The sequence below is a fragment of the Fukomys damarensis genome, unplaced genomic scaffold (assembly GCF_012274545.1).
Source record: "Fukomys damarensis isolate Sample0158 unplaced genomic scaffold, DMR_v1.0_HiC HiC_scaffold_16, whole genome shotgun sequence".
Taxonomy (NCBI): Eukaryota; Metazoa; Chordata; class Mammalia; order Rodentia; family Bathyergidae; genus Fukomys; species Fukomys damarensis.
The window spans coordinates 33255407-33278778 of record NW_022900928.1 but is presented as its reverse complement, the minus strand read 5'-3'; positions in this window follow the sequence as shown (position 1 = coordinate 33278778).

The window sequence follows — 23372 nt, the reverse complement described above, 5'->3', positions numbered from 1 at the left end:
GTCTTGATCCTGATTTTCTCATTTCAGATATTTTTGTGAAATCACATGGTACTTGAGCTGATTAATATCTTTTGCTGCAGATTTACTTTTTTATATTTTGGAAAAGTTGTGAAGTTTTACACCTTTTAGCTTCATTCACTACAGAGTTTCTGCATCTATTTTTTTCCTTTTTGACTAATATATATTTGTGATACATAATAATATATTCACTGTGGGTCATTAGTACATATACATATCACATCTTGGTCCTTTTTATTTATCTTTCTCCTCACATCACCTACCTAGATGGAATAGATCTCTATTCCATCTTCATAAATCCTTCTCCCTGTTTTCTATCATCTATGTTTTATTTTTTTCTTTAAATTTTTTATAGTTTTGGTTTCTCATATAAGAGAAAATGTGCAATATTTAACCTTCTATATTTGATTTATCTTTATGTTTATAGCAGCACAAGTCAATGTAGTGAAATCTTGGAAGCCGTTTTTCTGACCATCAAAGATACTGTAGTGAAAAAACACGGTTCTGGCATAAAAACAGACATGTGGATCAATAGAACAGAACAGAGGATGCAGAAACAACTCTAAGTACATTTGACTATTTGATTTTTGACAAAAGTGCCAAAACATGCACTGGTGGAAAGATAGCCTGTTTAATAAATGGTACTGGGAAACCGGCTACTGACAGGCAGAAGATTGAATCCAGGCCCATATCGCTCACTACATACTACACTAAAATCAAAACACCTACATGTTAAAACAGAACACTTAATCTGCTGGAATATAAAATAGATAAAATTCTTGAATTACAGGCATAGGCAAGAACTTTATGAATAGAACCTTGTTTTCACAGGAAATAGCACAGCAAATGGTATTGTAGCAAATTAAAAAGCTTCTGCACAGCAAAAGAAACAACCAAGAGAGTAAAAAGACAACCTACAGAATGGAGAAAACAATTTCACTAGCTATTTCTTGGACAGAGGACTAATATCTAGAATATATAAAGAATTCGAAAATAGGCCCTCTCAATAAAAGACCCAAACAAAAAATGGGCAAGTGAAATGAGTAGACACTTCTAAAAGAAGTACAAATGCCCAATAAATACATGAAGTAATATTCAACATTACTAACTACTAAAGAAATGCTAATTAAAACATCTTACTCAAGATTCCATCTTACAGAAAGAATGGCTATCATCAAGAAACCAAATGCTGTGAGACTGTAGGGAAAAGGAACCCTTCTATGTTATTGACGGGAATGTGAACTAGCAGACCAACTATAGAAATCAACATGGAGATTCCTCAAAAAATCTAAAACTAGAAATTCCATTTGACCCAGCTATTCCCCTTCTAGTTATCTTCCTAAAAAAGCTAAAGACATCACATTATGGCAATATATTATTATCAATGTTTATAGTAGCTAATAGCTAAGCCTTGGAATGGCCTATTTTTCCAGCAACAGATGAATGGATAGAAAAAATGTGGTATTTATACACAATGGACATCTACTTACTGTACTATAAAGAAGGATAAAATTGAGTCAATTATAGGAAAGTGGATGTACCTTTAGATGATAATGTTGAATGAAATAAATCAGACATACAAGCTTAAAAGATAAGTAAATAAATGGATAAAGAAAATGTGGTATATAAACACAGTGGAGCACTGTGCAGCCACACATAAGGATAAATTTTAACTTATTTGTGGGGAAATAGAAGCCCAGTGAGAACATAGTGCTGAAAGAAATAAACCTGCCTCTATTTTGAATCTCAGTAAATGGTATTGTTTGTCCCAAAGGGGATCAGATCCCTATCCAGCCACTGCATTGCATGGGGTGCTGAGTCTAAAGTCACCATGTTTACAGTTCTGAAGGAAAGGCATAGGCAAAACCTCTATACAGAAATACAAAATGACAATGGATGGTCATAAAATATGCTATATTGCATTCCATTTACCTTCATTAATAATCCTTCTTAATCACCAATCCAATTTTGTTTTGTTTCCTAATTATAGCGCATAGAATATATGCCTCATCCTTCTTCAAAATGATGAGCCTCATAAAGTCTTGTTCTTTTTAAACTCTAATATTTTCCAAGCAGAAGTACTACCTGCACTGTAATTATGCTATATATCAAAGTTGTTAGCAGGTGAAGTTCCCTGTTGTCTTTGTGGACAACGGTTGTGTTACTGGATCTTCTCTGTATCACAATCCTTTGCTCTGGGGCCCTCACCAGCGAGTGTGGCCTTGTATTCCTCAGTTCCTCAGGCCATGCATCTGCCTGCCTGCATTCAGAAAGTGAATAAATCAGCATGAAAGTTTATCCTTAATCCTTCACTCTTCATTTGGTCAAGGAAAGAACCAGAGGCCCTCAAATAACTGATTGACTCTATACCAGTGAAGTAACTTCTCTGTCTTTACTTCCCTCATCTTTAATATGAAAAGGGTAGAAGAAGAGATAGATATAGATATAGATATAGATATAGATATATTTCCATAGCTTGGTAGTCCTCATTAAAATCTTTCAAAATAGAGACTTTGCATTGTGAAATTTTTTTAATTTTAGAAAAATAGAAATCACACCCTAGAACTCCATCAAAAGAGCGGTGTAATAGCTCGTATTGCATACTCCCCAAGGGCTTCCCGTGCTCATCAGCAGGGCTTTTGGAAAGTGAGCAGATTATGGGCCTTATGGATGACTTTCTATTAGGAGAAGAGGTCTGGTCAGAAAAGACTGGGGAAACGGCCTGAAAGTAAACCCTTGAAAGGAAACTCTCTGCTGGCCTCCTCCCTCCTGCCATCCTGCCTCACAGCCAGCCTTTCTTGAACTGAAATATGAGCCAAAGTAAACCACTTCTCCTTTAAGTTGGGAGTGTCCCATATTGTGTCCCAGTGATGAGACACTAAGACAATTTGGATCCACATTCCACATCTGCTTATGATCAGCTCATCGGTATGAGCTAAAGGAAAAAAAAAAAGTAGTTTTATCTCTCTGATTTAAAATCTCTTTTCCACGCAGTGAGCATAAACCTACCTTCCTTGAAAGGGTAATGGATGCTCAGCGTCTGACACAGTGTTATGCACTCGAAATTTAACACGTGTGTTTGTTCACTCAAAGGTCTAAGAGATGCAAGAAATAAGTCCAGCTCCGAGTCACCTGGAACAGCCCTACAGTACTACCTAAGTGAGGAGACCCTCAGGCACCAAAGGGTGCAGTAATTTACACTTCACTCTATGACATCACTTATGCAGCTAATATTTAAAATAATTAGTTTTGCTTTATCTGCAAATGCATAAATTCTGTCACATATGAATGCAGATCGTCAGCAATGGACTCTCCTTACCTCTCTGTTTCATTTACTGTGCAATATGGATGACCTTGAGGAACAAAATGTCAATTTCAGGTATCCTTTAAATGTGGTCTATAAATCACACCAGAGAAGAAGTTTGTTTTTTGAAATCCAAGTTTGTTGAAAGTTTAGATATTGATTCCTGGTGCAAGGACATAAAGATAGTTATATTTTTACTTTATCTAGTCTCACCCAGCACTCTAGAGAGAAAGACTCATAGAATTCAGTTATCAATTAATATAATAAATTAATCTCAAATATTGAAGATAGTATTTCCCTCAGAGAAATGATACAATATTTCAAATCATCCAATTGAGTTAGAGTAATTGAACAGTCAATAATTATGTAACAGACAACTTATATTGATTCTTTACATGAGCTAAATACTTTGTAAATATTTGGTCATTAATTAGCACAATAGGATCCATTTCATACATTATGATTCTATTGAAGAAGAAAGATTAGAAAGGTCAAGCTCAGGAAGTTTAGAAAGGTTAAGGAATTTACCCAAAGTTAGAAAGATTAAAAATGGTTGAGTCATCTACTCTGATCTCTCTAGGACTCTTAGCTACTGTGTAAAACACTATCTCTGACACTGCTTTCAATCCTAGGGCTGAGAAATCTGCAAAGACGTAATTCTTGTCCTTAAGGATCTTACATCTACTTTCCCATATGGCAGTACACTGAGCCACTGAAACGTTTCCAGTACAAATGAGATCTCATGCACTTGATCTCACAGGTTCAGTACAACTAAAAGGAATATAATGTATCTCATTTATTTTGTTTATTGCATCTCAAAGTTATAACTTTTAGATATATTTGTTAAATAGACATGTTACTAAATTCATATGTTTCCCCTTTTCCCTTCTTTAGCATGCTTACTGGAAAATTTTACATACATTATGTTTGCATTTGCCAAGAATGGCCTAGAGATGAATAAACAGGTAGTTTTAGTGCAGTTCATTTAGAATTTCAAAAGTCATGAGCATCTAAGAAGGCCTGAGGTATCATGAAATTTTCCTTAGTGAGACGATACCTAGAGATGGGTAGTTATTAGAAAAAAGAAAAAGATGTTCAAGAAGATAAAATAAAGAGTTATACTCCAAACGTGAGAAATCATAGAGAATTTAGGGAATGCCAATATCCGGGGAAATGCAGTGGGAACACTGAAATGGCCCACGTCTTTAGGGTTATAACACGAAAATTTCCATCATGAAAGACTGAGACCTGAAAGGAAATTTTTAACAAGTGGGTGATCGAATCAACACTTTAAAATATTTGTTGATTATGGATGGATTCATTCGTGTTCTCTTGAATGCATGCAAAACTCCGTATACCATTCGTAAAGAGAGCTAAAACCATGAAGTTTAAAAAATGACTCAGGACAAAGAATCTTGGATATAATAAATTCAAAATATATCTGCATAAGATAATTTTATTTTTCCAGTAAATACTGGCTGCTTAGCAGCAGCCAACTCTGAGCTTACTAAAGAACGTTAGGTAAAATACTAATGGTAAGATCTTCTGGGCTTTTTGACATTAGTCAATTATATCTTCTTCATTTTGCTAAAGTTTTCTGAAAAGTAAGTCCATGTGATCCAAGCAAAATTAACTTCTTAAATCAGTTAAGAACAAACTAAAATTGAGGTATGCATCAATGCTGGCACAGTAAATTCCTTCGGATGCTTCTCCCTGGTCTTTTACTTGAGCGCCCTTATTTCAAGTGATTTATGGTCTAGCCACTCCTTTTATTCTAATGGGAAGACATGCTACTGTTCATGTAAACTTCAGATTGGACAGGAAAAATCCCTTTATTTTCCCAAAAGAGAATCAGGAAAATTTCTGCTCCTGGCTTGTCCTGCAGGAGGATAGAACTAATTGAAGAACCATAAAGTGTATGAACTCTCAATAGGAAGGGAAAGGGGCAGAGAAGTCGGGACAACAAAGACAGTTGATTTCTTGTCTCCTAAAGGAGTGGTTCTCCGTTGGGTTTACCCAAAATACTGAATTCTTGCTTCTAGTTTACTCTCATTGCTTGTTACATTTTCGATCTAGAATGCCCCCATCATGTGTTCAAGCATTCAGAGACAAGGCTTGGGGAAGGTGACTGGACCATGGGGGCAATATAGCTGACTTGCTGTTGCAGGAAGTAAGTGGCTGGTTGCTAGAAGTGGGTTGCTATAGGCATGACTTGGAAGGGTGTATCTCCCTTCCTGAGCCCTCCTTTATTTCTCTGATTTCTGAACCCCATGAATTGAGCAGCTCTTTTCTGCTCAGACCTCTATGACGTTCCTACCTTGGAGCCAGTCTACCTGGCTCCAAGTCACTCCTCCTTTATGTTGTGGGTTTTGCCTATTTTGTCACAGAGATGAAGAAAGTTACTAAGACATTTCTGAATAGAAGTTCCTTTAGATATCTGTGTCTTATCTATTATGGGGCTATGGTCCTTTCCATAATGTATCTGTCCTCACGATTTCCAGAACACCCAGGACATTTCCACTGGTTCACAGATGTTTGCACCCATTCAAGAAAACATAAATTTTTGGACAAATGAATAAATCGGTAATACTTTTAAATCTTAGATATATCATTGATGTTCTAAAAATTTCTTTCTAGGCTCAAAATTCTATTACCCCATGCCTCAGGACTATAAGCTCAGGAGTTTCTCTCCTCTCATGCATAGTTTAGTTAGAGGAGAAAAAAGCCAAAACAATAGCAACAGGAGCAATACACTTTACATCAAACTTATGGTCTACATAATAATAAAAACTGTGCCAAGAACTTTTCTCCCTTTCATTCAAAAACCCAGCTTTTTATGAGCAAAGAACTGGTTTATCCACTTTCTTGTCAGCTTGTATGAATGTTAAAAATACAAGACCTTGAAGATATTTAGATATTTAAAAAAAAGAGAAAGATAGAGCCATGAAGTCACAAAAAGATACACCTTTTTATCACATTTTATTTCAAAGGCTCTTGAAATTTTTGCACAAGTGATATAGGGATATATACCACCTCTATTCATGTTTCAAATAATGCCTGGAACACAAACCTTTCATGCATACTGCCTGGTAATATGTGAAATGAAACAAGTATGCTTTAAATTATGGAGAGAGATTTCCCTAGGCTATGTGCTGCTTTTTAAATTAGTGTATATTTGTGGAGTTTCCTGTGTGAGAGTATTTTCTATTTTCATTTATCCTTCTGCAAAGTTCCTAGGGATAATTCTAACTAGCATTTATTCAAGATCAATTTTAGAAGAAATAAGTTACTTACTATAAGACACAGCCTTGTGAAAAATATCTTAAGTCACTCTTTTTATATTGGCTGCTTCCACATGCAGAGCTAAAGTTATTTTATACACTGCAATTAAGTTGAAATGGTGATATAGTGGTTTAATACCTTTTATGAAATTGCCATACTTCTGACATATCACATATTTTCATGCTCTGAAAACTCTAGCACAGTAAATTACTCTGAGAATTACACTGTACCTATTTTTTCAGAGTGAAAATTTTCAACAAATTTATTTATTCATTCAGTGCACATTTACTGAGCAACCAAGATGTATCTAGATACTGTGATAAAAATGAATACCAGATCTCCTGCCTCTGTCTTCCTGATTTCAGTCTCGTTTCATCTCTCTCTCTCTCTCTCTCTCTCTCTGTAATGCAGAGTACTAATGCAATGCTCTACTCTTTACTAATTTATATCGACTTTCCTATCGACTGTATTTTAATCTTATATATACATGTGTACACAGAAGATTAATAAATTAATAAAGAGTAGGGCACTGCATTAGTTACAGTTCTCATGGAACTATGATATCAAGATGGCATTAAAAATGCAATAAATTTATTATTGGAGAAGGCAGGAAAACAGAGGGATGAGCCTTTGGATTAGGACACAGTTCAGACACATTTGGGAGGAGAGAAAGAGGAGGAGCCTGGAGTAGGCAGTATCGCCATCTGCATCATATTTTTTAAAAATGCAAGGAGAATCCTCAAACTATAATCAGTCACTGCTTGAGAATGGGCCTGCCTTGGTTCCCTGTGTACTTCGTCACTGTCTGGGTACAGCCTGTGCAGAGAAGGACCTTGACGGGAGTGCACTGGTGAACCCCGAGGAGCAGAAACTGGGGCCGTCAGCCAGTCTTGCTCCACCGTGCAGGAGATGTGAATAGATCATTTGATGCCACCCTGAACAGTGCATTACAGAAGATCTGAAATGTCCGTGTCATGGTTAGGATAAAGTACCAACTTCATTGAATTTGGAATCTGCCGAAGAGATTGGTAGAACACATGCCTGGGTGTTTATAGGTGGCCCAGGGAGGCATGACTTTGGGTACTGTTATATGAAACCTGTCCCGTTTTCTGGTTGGCACTGTTCCTCTGCTCTGCTTCCCAGCCACGGTGAACTAAGCAGCCTTGTTCCACTATGCCCTTCCAATCATGATGTTCCTTCCTTGGAACCAGCAGACCATGGACTGAATTATCTGAAAACATGAACTAGATTAAATCTCTCCCCCTTTAAGTGATAGGTGTTGCATACTGTGTCCCGGAAATGGCAGAGCTGACCGGTGCTATCTGACTAAAGGAGATATGATATCTGATTTGTGACTCAAGGGTTGGGTAAGTATATAATCAGGTGAAGGCTGCTCAAATTAAATGTACAGTTTGAGTTGAGTCAGAGAGGATGACCAAAGGTAGTTTTGGTGATAGTTATTTACAGTTTCCTATTTGTGAAGCATAAAATGTACATTAAGCAGGAAATGGTAAAAAATGAAGCTACTAAGATAAGGCAGAGAACGAACACAGAACAGACCTATTTTACAGTGCCGCTGTCTGTTGGGTAGTGGTAACACTGAAAGGATTTAATCAAGGAATATTACATTTGAATTTTACTAAATAACTAGGGTAGGTACTGAGGGGGATAAACAAAAATAGAGAAATCAAGATCCAATTGGAAATTGTTTTACTAAGGTAAGGGCCAGACTGAGAATATTGGTTATAGAAATACAGAAAACAAGAAATTTTAGAATATATTTAAGATGTAAGTAAGTCATGATTATCCAATATGAAAGAATTAGAAAGATTCGGTGATGGCTGACAATGTTTTGTTTTGGCTCTCTGTGTGGATGATGGTGCTGTTAAGTATAACTGAAAGAGGAATAAAGAAGGAATATCAAAGAGAGTGTACAATGTGAGAAGATCAGTTGACAGAGTGCAGAACTTTTGGTAACACCAATTTTCTCAGGTTGAGAGAAAAAGAATAGGTCACTGCAAATGGAAAAGACATTATTAGAAAGACATCAGGAAGCTTCACACAAAGTGGAATTACAGAATGTATCATTAGGTTTCAGAAAGGGAGTTCATTAACAGCTCAGCACCATAGCATGTTAGAGATGTTGCTACTGGCTTCTGAGAGCTAATGGCCAAATATTTAGAATTTTACAGATCAGTTGTTAGGGGAAGCCACAGTTTATAATTAAATGATATAAAGTCTCACAAAGTAAATCATTTGAAAACAGAAGTAATAATTATGCAAGCTCATTACTTCTTAATTGTGTTACTATGGGACATGTTACTACTCTCTATGACCTTGAGGCCATTTAATTCTTCTATACATGTCTGGTAAAGAGTAATACAAAGGGTATATTACTCTTCTCAATGCTGTTGAGTAACATCATACTACCAGTCTGAAATCCGCCACATTGGGAGTACTTGTACCATGGGAATTGAGAAAAGTTTTCTTGGAGAGCAATCTATTAATGGAGTTCTGGTCATCAGTAACCCAAGAAACACAGTTTCAATCTAGATAGAAGTAGCAAAGGCATATGAGTGTCCAATCTTTTGGCTTAAATGCCTTTGAGTGAGGAAGGAACAGTCATGGGCCTCAAAATATATAGTATAGTTAGTGTATCTGTGTTAACAAGACTTTATTTTTTATATTTTTTTATTATAACATCTAAAAAAAGAGAGTAAGGAATACGCAGGGTGTTGGGTGACACTTGCATTTCAAGAAATTAGGCTTCCTTCAAGACAATAACCTGGCTTGCAAACTCCAGGGAATTTTTGATTCTTCAGAGCTATCAGAACTCTAAAGAGGATAAGAGGTCTTACTGTGTCTATGAAGGGCACTTTAGGATCCTATTTCAGTTTCTAGCTTGAGTCACAGAATGAATTAAAATTATATAGGCAGAAGAAGCTCTGGTGAGAGAGCGGGCAAGAAGACTTTCCTGGGGCAAATCATTACAGAGCTGGATTCCTGATAGATTGGATAGTGGTCCAAGAATTAAAGGGAGTATGGATGGGTAAATACACGGCATCCTTAAACCAAGTGGGCCCTGACCAAAACAAATAATCTTTAATCTATAAATATAGTGCTTACATTCCTAATTATAAAATAAATTCAGTAGAAATACATACAAACTTTTCACTCCATAACCTGGTGAATCAGCATCAGTCCAAAATCTTGAACTGGAGCTGTCTTCCAGGTATGACTTGCACTCAGATATGCATTTCTGCACTTATGTGGGACAATCAGAAGAAATAATATTAGCAATCGTTTCTAAAGCTAATTGGTCCTTTACTTTGAAACCTCAATGGTGGTATGGAAAATGCAGATCTATAAGCTTGATCTGATTCTTGTTCATAAGCATTTACGTAAAACTTTCTTCTCCGGGTCTGTTTTCCCTCTAAAGATGCAGGAACTGGGCACATGACTCTTTTAGCCAGAGATTCTCTGTTGCAACCACCTCTCCTTTATTCATACCTTCTCTCAGCTACCCAGAGTGACAGAAAATATCTACTAATTTTGATTCTGCTTTAGCTTCATGGCTCCAGTCCTCAAAATCTTTTTCTCACACTTTTACTTTTTTTGTTACCAGTGCTGAAGAGGGAAAGAATCAAGTTGACTTAGCTTAGGTCAAAATCCCACAAAACTGTGATAGCCAAAATTCACTGGGCACAAACACTCCATGAATAGAACAAAGGATACTCTTCTCAAGAGGGAGTTGTAGGCCCAATTATACCTCTTACCTCTAAGGCCACTGCATTTCTGAATGTGTATAATTCTTTGAGTCCAGAGAACCCTCAATAATTTATGCAAATTTTCTATTGCATTTGTTGATATGCCTAGATGGCATTAAATAAAGTTCTTCATTGTGTTGTCATTGCATTGTTTTCTCATGCTTTTCTTTGCCAATGTCCTGTTTTAGCACAGGGATGCCTGGCATATATTTTGTATACTGGGGATATTGAATGCTGGCTCTCCGAGTCCAACCTGGCCATGTAGGTCTCCAAAGAGCCATGGAATCTGACATAGACTTTCATTGCCATAAACTTCCCCATTTCAAAATGCACAGTTGGGTAACTATACTCGTGAAAGATACAGCTAACTCATGTGAATATTAGACATGTGTGAAGAAATAGCCAAAGAAATCAAAAGAACAGCAGAACACAAGTTCACACAGAGCTGATGAGAGAATCACAAAGAAAAGACACACGAGAGGGTTTCAGACTCTAAACTCTATAACAGTCCCCACCTCTGACCTTACAGAACATTACCTTTTTCTTTACTTTTCTCTTTTAAACCAGCAGATTGTCTATAAGCCAATCATGTAAACAGGCTATTTTAGAGGGAGTCAGAAATTGATCTGAAAATGCAGTCACAAAAGGCCATTTGAACTAGCTTGGCTGGACAAGGAGTGTCAGGAAATATAACCTAGAGGAAGAAACCAGAAACTTCTACTTATTATAATGTACAAAATGAACTGTTGCTGCTCAGGCTGAAGACAGAGAAATCATACAGGTTGGACATATTATTTTAGACATTTTCCCTGTGCCCGATTTTGTAGCACATGGAGTCCTCCCCATCCTATTTTCCTAGACCCTGCTCAGCCATAGGCCTCCCTCAACTCCTGCAGGTGGCTTACATCAAATCCTGCTGGGTGAAGATGAAACCATCTCCCAATTACTTGACTCCCCATGGGCCACTCCAGTGCAAATTCAAGCTCGCTTCTTGCCCTTTCCTTGCTAAATTCTGACAGCATGTCAGGTTTGTCCTCCCTTCAATAGCCATCAAATACTGATGGGTGGAGCAGGTGTGCTTCCTGGGGTGCAAATAAAATGATGCTCTTAACTCCAAGTCCCTTTCAAGAGTATAATTCCCCTGTTATCTGGATGGAAATGCGGAGCTGTCTTTCTCATGTCATATTACAGTTCTGGTGTGACTGAGTGATGTGCATGGGCTGGTTCTTGAAAGGACCCTTAGCAAACTAAGCTTAAGTCAGAAATGTTACCAAAAGCTTCCTCAAAGGCCTCTGCAATGTGTTTGCTGCAAGATGTATAGAAATGGCTCTTACACTGGGGGTCAGTGGGCAGAAGCTGTCACCCAAGGTGCTAGTGAATATATGGAGGGCATTTTGAAGTGTCCTGATGAGAAAAGGGGGTCACTGTTGGCATTTAATGCATGGGAGACAGTTCCTTACAGCAGAGGATTGTATTGGAGAAAGCACTAACAGGGCTTTGTAGCTAACAGGGCCTGATTTTTCTTTTTTTTTTTTTTTTATGTGCACAGCAATTCTCTGGACTGTCTTTCATTCATCTTGCAAAGTTTTTCCTCCCCAACCATGTCTGTGGGTCCACTGTGAATCTGTCATCTAAATCAGTGTTCTTCAAACTATTTGGTTCACACAGTCTGTGGGAGAAGTAAAAACAAAACAAAACAAAACAAAAAACACCAATGTATCCCATCATCCATTTTTTAGTTGATATCTACAGTATTTCATTATAAATGTAAATAATTGTAGAGAAAATAATTTACAACAAATTACAAAAGCTCATAGTTAAGTGCGAAACTGTTGTGTCACTATTCTAAATGGAATCTAGGCTTATTTATTTATTTATTTGTTTTGGTACCAGGGATTGAACTCGGGTCCTTGCGCTTGCAAGGCAGACCACCGAACCGCTGAGCTAAATCCCCGGCCTTAGGCTTATTTTAATAGCTGCCCTTAGCCATTTTAGAAATACATGACAAAGCTTTTCTCTGACAATAAGAAATGTTTTTATTGCATTTTTTTCTATTCCTTGTATTTCCATCCCACTTCCATGATGGAATTTTATCTTAATCCAGTTTGTTGTGCTTGAAATCTTGTATTGATCAACATATCAAACTTCTCTCAAATAAATATGGATATGTAAATTAGATTATTCCTGTCCTGCAACATAAAACTGTGTTAATTTTTTCTTCTTGATTGTTAGCATTATTATTCATATATTAATCTAAATCACACATTTTTTAACTTCAGTAACCATTTATTAAATTTTTTTAAAAAATTTTATTGGAAATACATCTAATCAGAGATTTTTTCCTAATAATGTATGTGTCCATGGTTGACTATTAGGTATGAATAGAATAAAATATTCAAGATTAATCATATTATTTTTTTTTTTTTTTTTTTTTTTTTTTTTTTTTTTTTTTTTTTTTTTTTTAGTATAAGCACTGAGAAAACCTTTTCAGACATTAGGTGGCTAGAAATGGATAGATTTTTCTATGGCAACCTTCTTCTTTATCCTCTTCTGAATAATACACCAAAGATCATAGCATGATCTGTCATCAAAAAGTATTTTTAATGATTCATCAGTTGACAGTTTTATTAGGTTCTTCTTCAATGTCTTTAAAAGCTGAGAATAGGCAACCCCATTGCCAATGGATTTATTACCCAGACTATGGCCTTTCTGTTTAGCAATTTTTCACCAATCTTTTCTGCTTTTCTTGTTTTTGGTGCCAATTAGTGGTTTTCTCATGCAGGAGCAGGGCCCCTGATCTGGTAGAGGGTAGGTGAGAGGCTCCCATTTCATTTATAGGAAAAGATGCTTTTTCATGGAAAATGGGAAAATACAAAACAAAACAAAAAAACCACCTTATTCCACATTTCTCTCAAACCCAGGAGTCTTACAGACAATTAAGGTTTAGGAAAGATTATATGAAAGTTATAGTAAAACACTTAACATTATTTTAGTTCCTCTTCAAGATTTTTTTTTGTTACGCAAGGAGATATATATATATGTATTCCTGTGTTAAATGCACTCATCTAAATATTTAATAATCCACACTCCATTCTTCATTTCTATATCTTTTGTTCTGTGTAAGCCCTTGTTATCTCTCATCTATACAAACTATTTTTAAAATTCACTGGGAGAAATTTGAGACGCACAAATAATTTTAAATTTTCAGCCATATTGAAAAAATAACAAGCGAACATACTTCACAGGCTGCTGGCGGGACCAAGGATGTGATGCTGGGATGGATTGATGGTACAGTGCTGAAATTAAGGCTGCCCCACCCTGGGTGTGAGTAAGATATAAGGGGAAGAAAGAGGCTGCTGCTTGTCACTTGCTGCTTGGTGCTTGCTTCCTCCCTGCTTTCTTGCCTTCCTGCCTTCTACCCATGAACTGCTTCTCTTCCGTGGAGCCCTTCTGACATGATACCTTGCCATGGAGCCAGCCAACTATGAACTGAAACTAAAGACTGTGCTCTGAAAGAGCATTTTATTCCTTTAACTTTAGGTGCTGGGCATTTTGTATCAGCCATGACAAGAAGTAACCAAGACTCTGCGTAATCATTTCTCCTCCTTACTTATTGCTCTCTTCACTGACCCCACTCTTTCATACCCCCTCTTCCTTCATCCCCATTTTGTGAGGCTTCGTGCTTAGTACAGGGTCTGGTGCAGAAACTGGACTAAATAAATAAGTCATTTATTTATTAAGCAATAAAAAGAATTCACTTAATAAATGAATTTAGTAAATAAATCTATTCTACAAAGAGAGTTTAAGAAAAGTAGCCAGAAATTATATTTGCAGAAGTGTGTGTGGGTGTGCATGTGGGCTTACTAGGTAGAAACATAGAGCTTCTCTTTCTGTTTAAATATATTTTTAAAATGCTTCTCCAGGTGGTGGTAGGGAAAAGAAACCAGCCTGAGCAATTGTGTCAGCTTCTCTTTTCAGTTAAGGAAGAGCTTTGCAAAATGAAAATGAACAGGAACAGGGAATGGTACTCCTCTGTCCATAGGAGCAAAGCACTTCTCCAAAGCCAGCTCTCCCAGAAAGCTGTTCAAAGCAGCTCACAGACTATCTTTAAAGCAAACTGTCTTCCAAAGGGATGAGTCAAAAGACGCAGGTCCCTTTGACGATGCCGATAGTTGGAGATATGAGACACCCTTCTCCCTTATGGCTTTTAAAATGAAAGACACAATCAATAGCCTCAATGTTGGCAGTTGATAATGGAGGCTGGCTAGAAGTCTCCCCTGTTCTGACGATTGATATCACAGAAGGCTTTGTCAGACGTTAAGAAATACCATCACACTGCAGCAACAGCCAAATTAAGGTAATTAAAATGTCTGTTTCATGGCTTCACACCACAGCAGGAATCTGAAACATTCAGAAAGAGGCTTTTGCTGCCTGTGCTTTCTTCACAGAGTCTTTTTGTTGTTTTCATTCCTTTAAACATTAGTTCCTAATATGCCTTAATTCTTAGCACAGCACTGTACTACAGATTTAGGCATACAATGATAAATTAGAACACTTTGTTACCCTGAGGATTTTGAAATCTACTGAGAGAAACAGCAATACAGAACTAGCCAGGTCTAGGACCTGACAGCAGAGAAACTCAAGTAACGTTTGTTAAAGGAGATTAATTTTGGGATTAGGAGCTATAGTCCAGGATTATTATATTTCTAAAAGCTAACAGATGATCAGAACAGAGCAGATACACCCTGACTATTTGATGAAAGAGACTGATTTTCCCCCTCTTTTAATAATCCTCATCTCTTCCCAAAAGGCTCAAGGAAAAGAGAAAGGGAAATTAGGGAGAAAAGAAAATGTGGAAATATTTTGCTGACCATGCCAGTCTGACCATCCAGCAAATCCCCTTGCTGTGGGCTTTTCCATGGCAGTTTGACTAAAACTAGAAACATTCCAGATACCTCCCACTAAATTTATCATTTGGGAATCTTTTTGGTAAATAATTTTTAAAAATTTTATTTCAGAGAACGTTTCAGAACTACCTGAAGAGTTTAAAGGAGTCACCTTTGCACCCTCCCTGCCCACACGCGTGTGAGATGCTCAGGCAATGGGGAGGTTGTGACTGTTATTTTAGAAGCTCTACATGTGAGTGAGTTCTGTAGAACTTTATGTTTGTCTAGAGAAACATGTTCAGATATAGCCAACAGGGAAAATAGAGTACTTTACTAAATTTGCTATTAAATTCCAGGGTATTTATTTATTCTTATTATTAATTATCCTGGTATTTGTGCGCAAACAAGGGTTTTATCTCTCTAAGTTAATTGAAATCTTATTATAAGCAAATAGAAATATTAGAAATGACCATGTCTGTGTGCACATACATGGCTACTGGCTTTCAAGCTATTAGTTCATTTAGCAATGAATGGAGTCTTTCTAGAGAAAGGGACCCTGGACTTGCTCAAGTATTCTCGCAAATGTGTTCTGGGCTGTTCTCATACACACACTGTCTTTTCTTTTCTTTTTCTTTTTTTTTTTTTTTTTTTTTTTTCTTTTTTTTTTTTTTTGACGCAGGGTCTCACTGGGTACTTGAGACTGACCTGGAACTCACTATGTAGCCCAGGCTGGTCTCGAACTCACAGTGATCCTCCTGCCTCAGCCTCTTGAGTGCTGAGATTATAGGAGTGCACCACCACGCCCAGCAACACATACTGTCTTTTCAAATCCTCATGATTTTCAGTGATATTTACAGTCCCACCTCCACCACACACTTATTCTGTGGTACTGGGAATTAAATCCAGGACCTTTGTGTAGAGTTATGCTCCCCACCTTTTATTCTTTTTTAATCACTAAATTGGCTATGCTGGGCTTCAATATATGAACCACCTACTTTAGGGTCCCAGAGTGATGGGATTATATACTTGCACCTCCATGCCTGGATATTTAGCCCAGTTTAAATGTAAAGAATCAAAGAGTCAGAGAGGTTAAATAATTTACAAAATGTCACTTAAATGGGAGAAACCTACTTGTCCATTTTTAAAGAAGATTTTTAACTTAGATCTTTGCTTCTTGAAAAGCATACATAAATATAAGTAATATTTACTGTCCACCTGTAGCTTCCCGTTAGTTTAAATCATTGGTCAGTGGTTTTCAGTGAGGAGTGTCTGTGGAACATTTGGCATCGTCCGGAGACATTTCTGATTATTAAGTGAGGGCTGCTCCTTTCTCTACCAGGCAGAGTTCAGTAATGCTCCAAACTTTCCTTCAGCGCACAGTGCAAGCCCACAACGAAGAATGGCCTGAAACATTAAGAAGGCCAGAGGAAATCCTGGTGTACATGAGAATAGAAGACACATTGAGTAGAAATGAAAGTTGACGAAAGCTACTTTAAAGTTTTTAAAAAATAATTTGTTAGAAAGTTGTACTGAATTATCTTGTGCCATTGAAAGAGAAATTAAGTGACTCAAGACTAAGGAGTGATAGAAATTCCTGGATTCCCTCTCGAGAACACTGCTCTAAATATTCTGCTGCACTTCTAGATCAGTCCCTCTCTCTACGAAAAATGAGGTCAGATGAACTCAGTTTGGATCAGGTGAGTGCCTGAATAATTGTGTCATGTGTGACGTACTGATTTATACTAGGCACCATGTCCACAGAAGGCAGCTTCTTTGTTTTCTCCCGACATGTGTCACTACAGAGCGTTTCACTTGAGTATCTCCTTTAGCTTGTTGTACCAAAGACTAAATTCATAACTGCTGTTATTTTTAAGCCCTTGGCATTGTTTTGGATTCCAACTAGATAGATGAGTACTCAAGTCTTCAAGGAAACTGGGGCTTGACTTGATCTTTACTTCTAAAGTTATGATTTAGCTGCTAGTGGATATAAAAATATTTTACTTAGTCCTTTAGAATTCTGGCCCTTCTTCATGACCCCTTGCATTGTTTGCAAAGCTGGAAATCCAGTTCTCTTACCTCAAGGCACTACCATTTTTTTTCTCTCTCATTGAGTTTATTGGTACATTTTATGTATACAGTACAGTTACATTCATCATTGGGATCTTGCACCTTTACATGACAGGTCTTGGTTCTCATTTTTTCTCCTTGTCCCTGGCCTCCCTTCACCCCCTCCTCCTCTTCCCAGGCACTACCATCTTAATTCAGGCAGATATTAAACAAATTTTTACTGCACATCCATTATGTTTCTAGTCACCACGCTAAATAAATGTTTTTATCTTTGATTTCACATTAACCCGTGCAGCAGAGTAAGACTTCAAAATGTGAAATAGCAAGCAAAGGAGGCGCGAACACCGGTGGGCTGGGTTTTCCCTCTCACAATCCCATCTCACTCCAATCTCCAGACCCATAATCTGAAGTCTGGTCCTCCTCACGTCTTCAGAGACTCCTTGTTTTCTGCACCCTGGTAGGTTTTGGCTAATGGCAGGCAAAGCAAGAAAATAGGCTGGTAAAAGAAGTGGTTAAAATAAGTCTCTTCCCTTTCCCTGAGTTTTCAGTATCAGCAGCACCCTGTCTGACTTCAGCTGCTGATGGGTGAAACTCCTTCCATGGCACTGGCTCTCACAGGTCTTAGAGAGCCTGCCTGCCTTCCTCCCTGCTTCCCTCCCTCCCTCCCTCCCTTCCTCCCTTCCTTCCTCTGAACCTTTGGCTCTAATTGTAGAGAAATTCATGCTATTTTTTATTCCTTCCTAGGCACATCAATACATCATACTGTACCCTTTCACTTTGAGTGTTTTTAAGAAAACTGTCTTTTTCATTGATTTTTTTTTCACTTAAACCTAAGTGTAACTCTCCCTGCTGTTATACTTCTTTGTCTGAGATATTCTAGTCCCTTTATGTTACTCAGATTTCTGCCACTATGAAAAAACACCTGAAAATCGTCTTGAAGGAGGAAAGCTTTATTTTATAATACAGTGCTGAGGCAGAACATAACAGAAGTGGGAGTGCATGGCGGAAGAGGCCGCTCTCCTTGTGGCAACTGGGAAAAGAGTGAGAGGGGGAGAAAGAAAGAGAGAGTAAGTGTCGATGTCTCGAGACACCCGCAGGACACACAGCCAGTGACCTCCCTGCTTCAACTAGGCCTGAAGTCTCATGGCATCCTAGCAGCACTACCAAAGGGGAGATCAGACCCTCACCAAATGAGCCTGTGAGTGACATTCCAGATGGAAACTGTGACACCCTCCCACCATGGCCGTTCTCTTCCCCTGCTTTGGTTGCCTCTCACTGTGGCTCAGGATGGGAGCCCATGCAATCATCCCACTGAGAGTCTTTAGTGTTAATCTTTGGCACATTAAAATCCAGTTTTTCCAACACCGTTTATTAAAGAGGCTATCTTTCCTCCAGTGAGGATGGTTAGCTCCTTTGTCAAAGTTGAGGTAGCTGAGTACATCTGGAGTTGTTTCTGTATCTTCCAATGTATTCCACTGATCCTTGGATCTGTTTCTTTGCCAGTACCATGCTGTTTTTATCACAGTAGCTTTGTAGTATAGTTTTAAATTGTGGGTTCTTATACCTCCTGCCTTGTCTCTCTTGCCTAGAATGGCTTTTGCTATTCTAGGTCTCTTCTGGTTCCAAATTAATTTTTCTTAGTGGTATGTCTTTAATTGCATTCTCGATTTCATTGATATTGGGTTGTTTAGAATTTTTACGTCATCTTCGTTCAACGTTGGTAATTCATAAGAATGTAGGAATCTGTCCACTTCTTCTGTATTTTCCATCTTATATAGGTTCTCAAAGTAGGTATTGATGATCCTTGGGATTTCTGCTGGGTCCAATGTAATCGAACTCATCATTCCTAGTTGCGTGGATTTGGGTCTTTTCCTTCCTCTTTTTGATAAGGTTGGCTAAGGAATTGATAAGGCTATCAATTCTGTTTATTCTTTCAAAGAACCAACTTTTTGCTTCACTGATGTTTTTGTATTGTTCTCTTAGTCTCTGCTGAATTGATTTCTGCTCTGATCTTTATGTCCTCCCTTGTATGAGCTTTGAGGTTATCCTGCTCTTTTTCTAGAACCTTGAGGCTCAGCATTAATTGAGTTCACTCTGTTTCCCTAATATGAGTAATAACTGCAATGAATTTCCCTCATAAGACTGCTTTCATTGTGCCCCATTGATTTTGATATGTTGCATTGGCATTGGCATTTAATTGTAGGAACTGTCTGATTTCTTCTTTAATTTCTTCTGTGACCCATTGGTTATTCAGAAGTATGTTGTTCAGTTTTCATGTGTTTATGTAATTCTTGTGGTTTCTTTTGCTATCGATCTCCACTTTCATTGCACAGTGATCAGGGTATAACTTCAATTCCTTTGCACTTACTTAAGCATGTTCTATGGGCTAGCATGTGGTCTATTTTGGAGAACAACCTGTGTGCAGCCAAAAAGAATCTGTACTCTGATTTTCCAGATCTTCTTTTGTTGCCAGTTCAGGGAGTCCAGGTGGTTGAGTATCAGACTGTTCCATCTCATTGTCCCTTGAGGTTGCCTTAAGTGATCTGGAAGTCTTGTTTTGAGACTTGTTTATCTGTCTTCTCATTTCAACAGATGCAGCCTGCTGCAACTTTGTTGAGATGACTTTTTGCTTGCCCAGTGGGCTTCAATTCTCAGCAAGCCATGGAGAGGCCTTTTCTCTGCTGCTCACCACTGTGCCAATTCCTGGTTTCAGAATGGTGACCTTCTGGATCCCTACACTACCCTGTTGTCCAGGTGGGGTTCTGGCTGGGTCCTGTACACACTTGGGAAGATATCTGGGCATTCCTTGGGCTGGGGCATGCCTACCTGCATAGCTGGTTTCTGGGAGAGCCTTTGGCAGGGGGCTATGAACCTGAGTCACTACTGTCTCAGCAGGCTTCTGGCTTGGGTCTGCCTGCTCTTATGAATGGTATCTGGGTGGGCCTCTGGCTACTGCTTGTGTTCCTGTGCAATTCTTTTCCAGGAGTCTGGGTGAGAACCTGGCTGGAGCCTGGCTGGTTCTCAGCTGGGACCTGCATTGTATCCGTGCCACTCTGATCCATCCAGGCTTCTTGCTGGGATCTGCATGCACTTACTGATGGTGTCTGGTTGGGCCTCTGGCTCAGTTTATGTGGTTTTTATGGAAAGGTAACTTATATGTTTCTTATAAAAGAAAGATATCTGTAGCAAAGCAAAAATACTAAACATATTGGAATTTGACAAGGGACTCTGTTTTATAAAATTATGGTTTCTTTAAAGTTACATTTTCTTACTTGTGAAATAGAATCAATACCTGATTCACCATAGTTTGTATAAAATTACTTAAACTTGAATTGTGTTCAAAAGTATGTTTTTAACTTTTTTTTATTAGACTTAGATGCCAGTGAAGGTGATGCTTTGGGTAGTATTCTTGTATGCCTGGAGAGATAAAGAGTCAAATCCTTCCAACAGTTTGTGTTGTATTTAAAGCTGGCAAAACAAGAAAGCTAGGAGGGTAACCAGGAATATCCCTGGGGCAAGAAGAGCAGGAAATTGAATATAAACTAGAGTAGTCTTACATATTACAGATGTTGAATAAATGATGTTAATTGATTAGTGAATGACTAAATGAATATAGGTACTTAGAATTCTTCCCCAAAACAGTGAGGAGGCTTTTTTTAATTGATGTCTGACAAGAGTTTCTGCTAGCTATTACCATCAATTCCAGTGGTTTTCATGCAACAAAAATCAGAATTCACAGTATAGGTAAGCTCTGGGATAGAAGAGATGCAACCTGGATGGATGGGTGGTAGGTAAGGAGAAAAAGCTAGAGGGAGGTGGGGAAAGGGGGAAAAGAAAACCCAGCTATTAGGTGGGATTCACGGTTCGTATTTCTTGAATATTTATTGAGTGTCTTTCTCACTTTTCTCATTGCTGAGACACAATACCAGATACTCACACATTTAAGAAGGAGAGGTTTATTTTGGCTCATTTGCTTTTAGAGGATTCAATACATATTCAACCAGCTCCAAGGCAAAACAGGCTTAACGGAAAGGTCTGGCAAAGAAAAACTGCTCATGTCGTGGTGGCCAGGAAACAGAGAAACCAGGAATCAAGAAAGGCTCTTCGTTCTAGGTCGTTACCTCGGCAACCTGCTTCTGAGAAGGCCTCCCTCCTAACATCAAGTCAGTTACAGACCCACCGTGATCAAATTACCTTCCAAAAGTCCCACCTCTGAGCTCGTGGGAGTTTTAACAAACACTCTAGATTTAAATCATAGCAAGGAGCTTTCCAAGAATGATAGCTTTAGGCCAGGATATGTGAATGTAGACTCAGGTAGGAGTACCCTGGTGTTGATTAAAGAAGCGCTTCTTACTTGTTTTCATACTTACTAACATTGGGAAGTGGTAAGCTTTTGTAAGAAGCAGCTTTTGTCTTTGTTTAACTCTCATCCAAAAATGGAGATAATCTTTATAGAGCTCATAAGAGATTTTGCAATTTGTTTAGTAAACCAAAAGCTGCTGTCAATTAAGTTATTCTTAACAAGAACAATATTGATTTCCAGGCCAGAGTTGGACAAGATTTAAATTCGACCTAGAATGAAGTCCTCTGGAATTACCTCTTACTTGATGACTTCCAGTAAAAGAAACAAGGGGCAGAGTGGTTGTGATAAGAATGAATCAACCAAGAGGCAGTTTGAGCTGAGTCTTAAAACAATGGTGACAAGCTAAGTCGAAGACTGACACTGAGAATTTCTCAGATGCCATCCTGAATTTAAGAAAACAATGCCCATAACCACCAGAAGGAGGTTTTTAGTGTTGGAATGAGAGGTCCTGTTTCACGAGAGAGACCAGGACAGGGAGGTTGGACATGGAAGGCAGGTTTAAAAAGATAAATGCAAACAAGATAACTATTTCTGTGCATTCCACTGTATAAAAATAATAAAACATTTTGTGCATTAAAATAAGCATGGTTGTATTGTAGAACTCATTACAAAGTTTTAGAGTATCTTACCAGTGCTAATCCTATGGAGGAATTTTGAATTTGAATGTTGCCTCCTAAACTATGGTCATAGAACTTTATATATAGACATTGGCCTCTTCAACATGGGATGCTTTCAAAGATACCTTTGAGAAGGGGTGGTCTGAGGTCACAGGTTCTCTTGAATTTAGAAAGAAGTATATTTACAAAGCGAATGGTCTTTAATGCCTGACTTGAACATTGTGAGTCTGTATGTTAGGTGGGAAGAGCATTATCAACACAAGTATTGTGAGGGTTAGAGGCTGTAACTCTGGATATCTTCTTATACTAGGCCTGTAGTTCATACTATTTAATATGAGTTATTTCCCTCTCCTTCCTACATTGTTAAAAACCAACTGGTAACCAGTGATACTTTCCCTGTGAGTTTCTATTTCAGCAGCAAACCCTTTGTTCAACTTTACTATGTCTCACAGCTTGGTATGAAAGCAGGGTTGTAACAAAAAATTATGAAATGCAATCTGTCTCTTTAATAAAAACAGGGAAATTACAAACATAAACTTCATTCATAAAATACAGAAATAATTAGTTCACTGCACTGATCACAATATCCTGCTTCTTGAGTACCCTAAAACAAGATGCTCTACTGAAACTCCAAGCACTTATTGATCTAATTTGTAGCCTTCTGTTGTTTACCAGAGCTACAGATTATCAAGACGAGACAGTATTAGCCCAGGAAATCAGGATTTATCTCACAGAGACACAAATTCCATTTATTTTGCATACATTATTGTTAAATACCCAGTTATCTTTCAAGTTCAATTCAAGATACTGCAGACACTTGTCGATTGGCAGCAATGAATGCATGAAATAAGTAGGGAGAATACTCCTTGTTGCTTCAAAAAGGTTCTGAACAGACCTCAAGAGAAGTGAATTGATGGTACTTAAGTGAGTGTGTTGTTTTACTTAGAATGGAAAACATTTAAAGAGCTTGTTAATGCCAGTTTTATCAGTTAAAACATATCAAAGGAGATGGCACAATATTCTGGAAATGATCAGACACAGCTGGGCTTCGATTCCATCTCCAACATG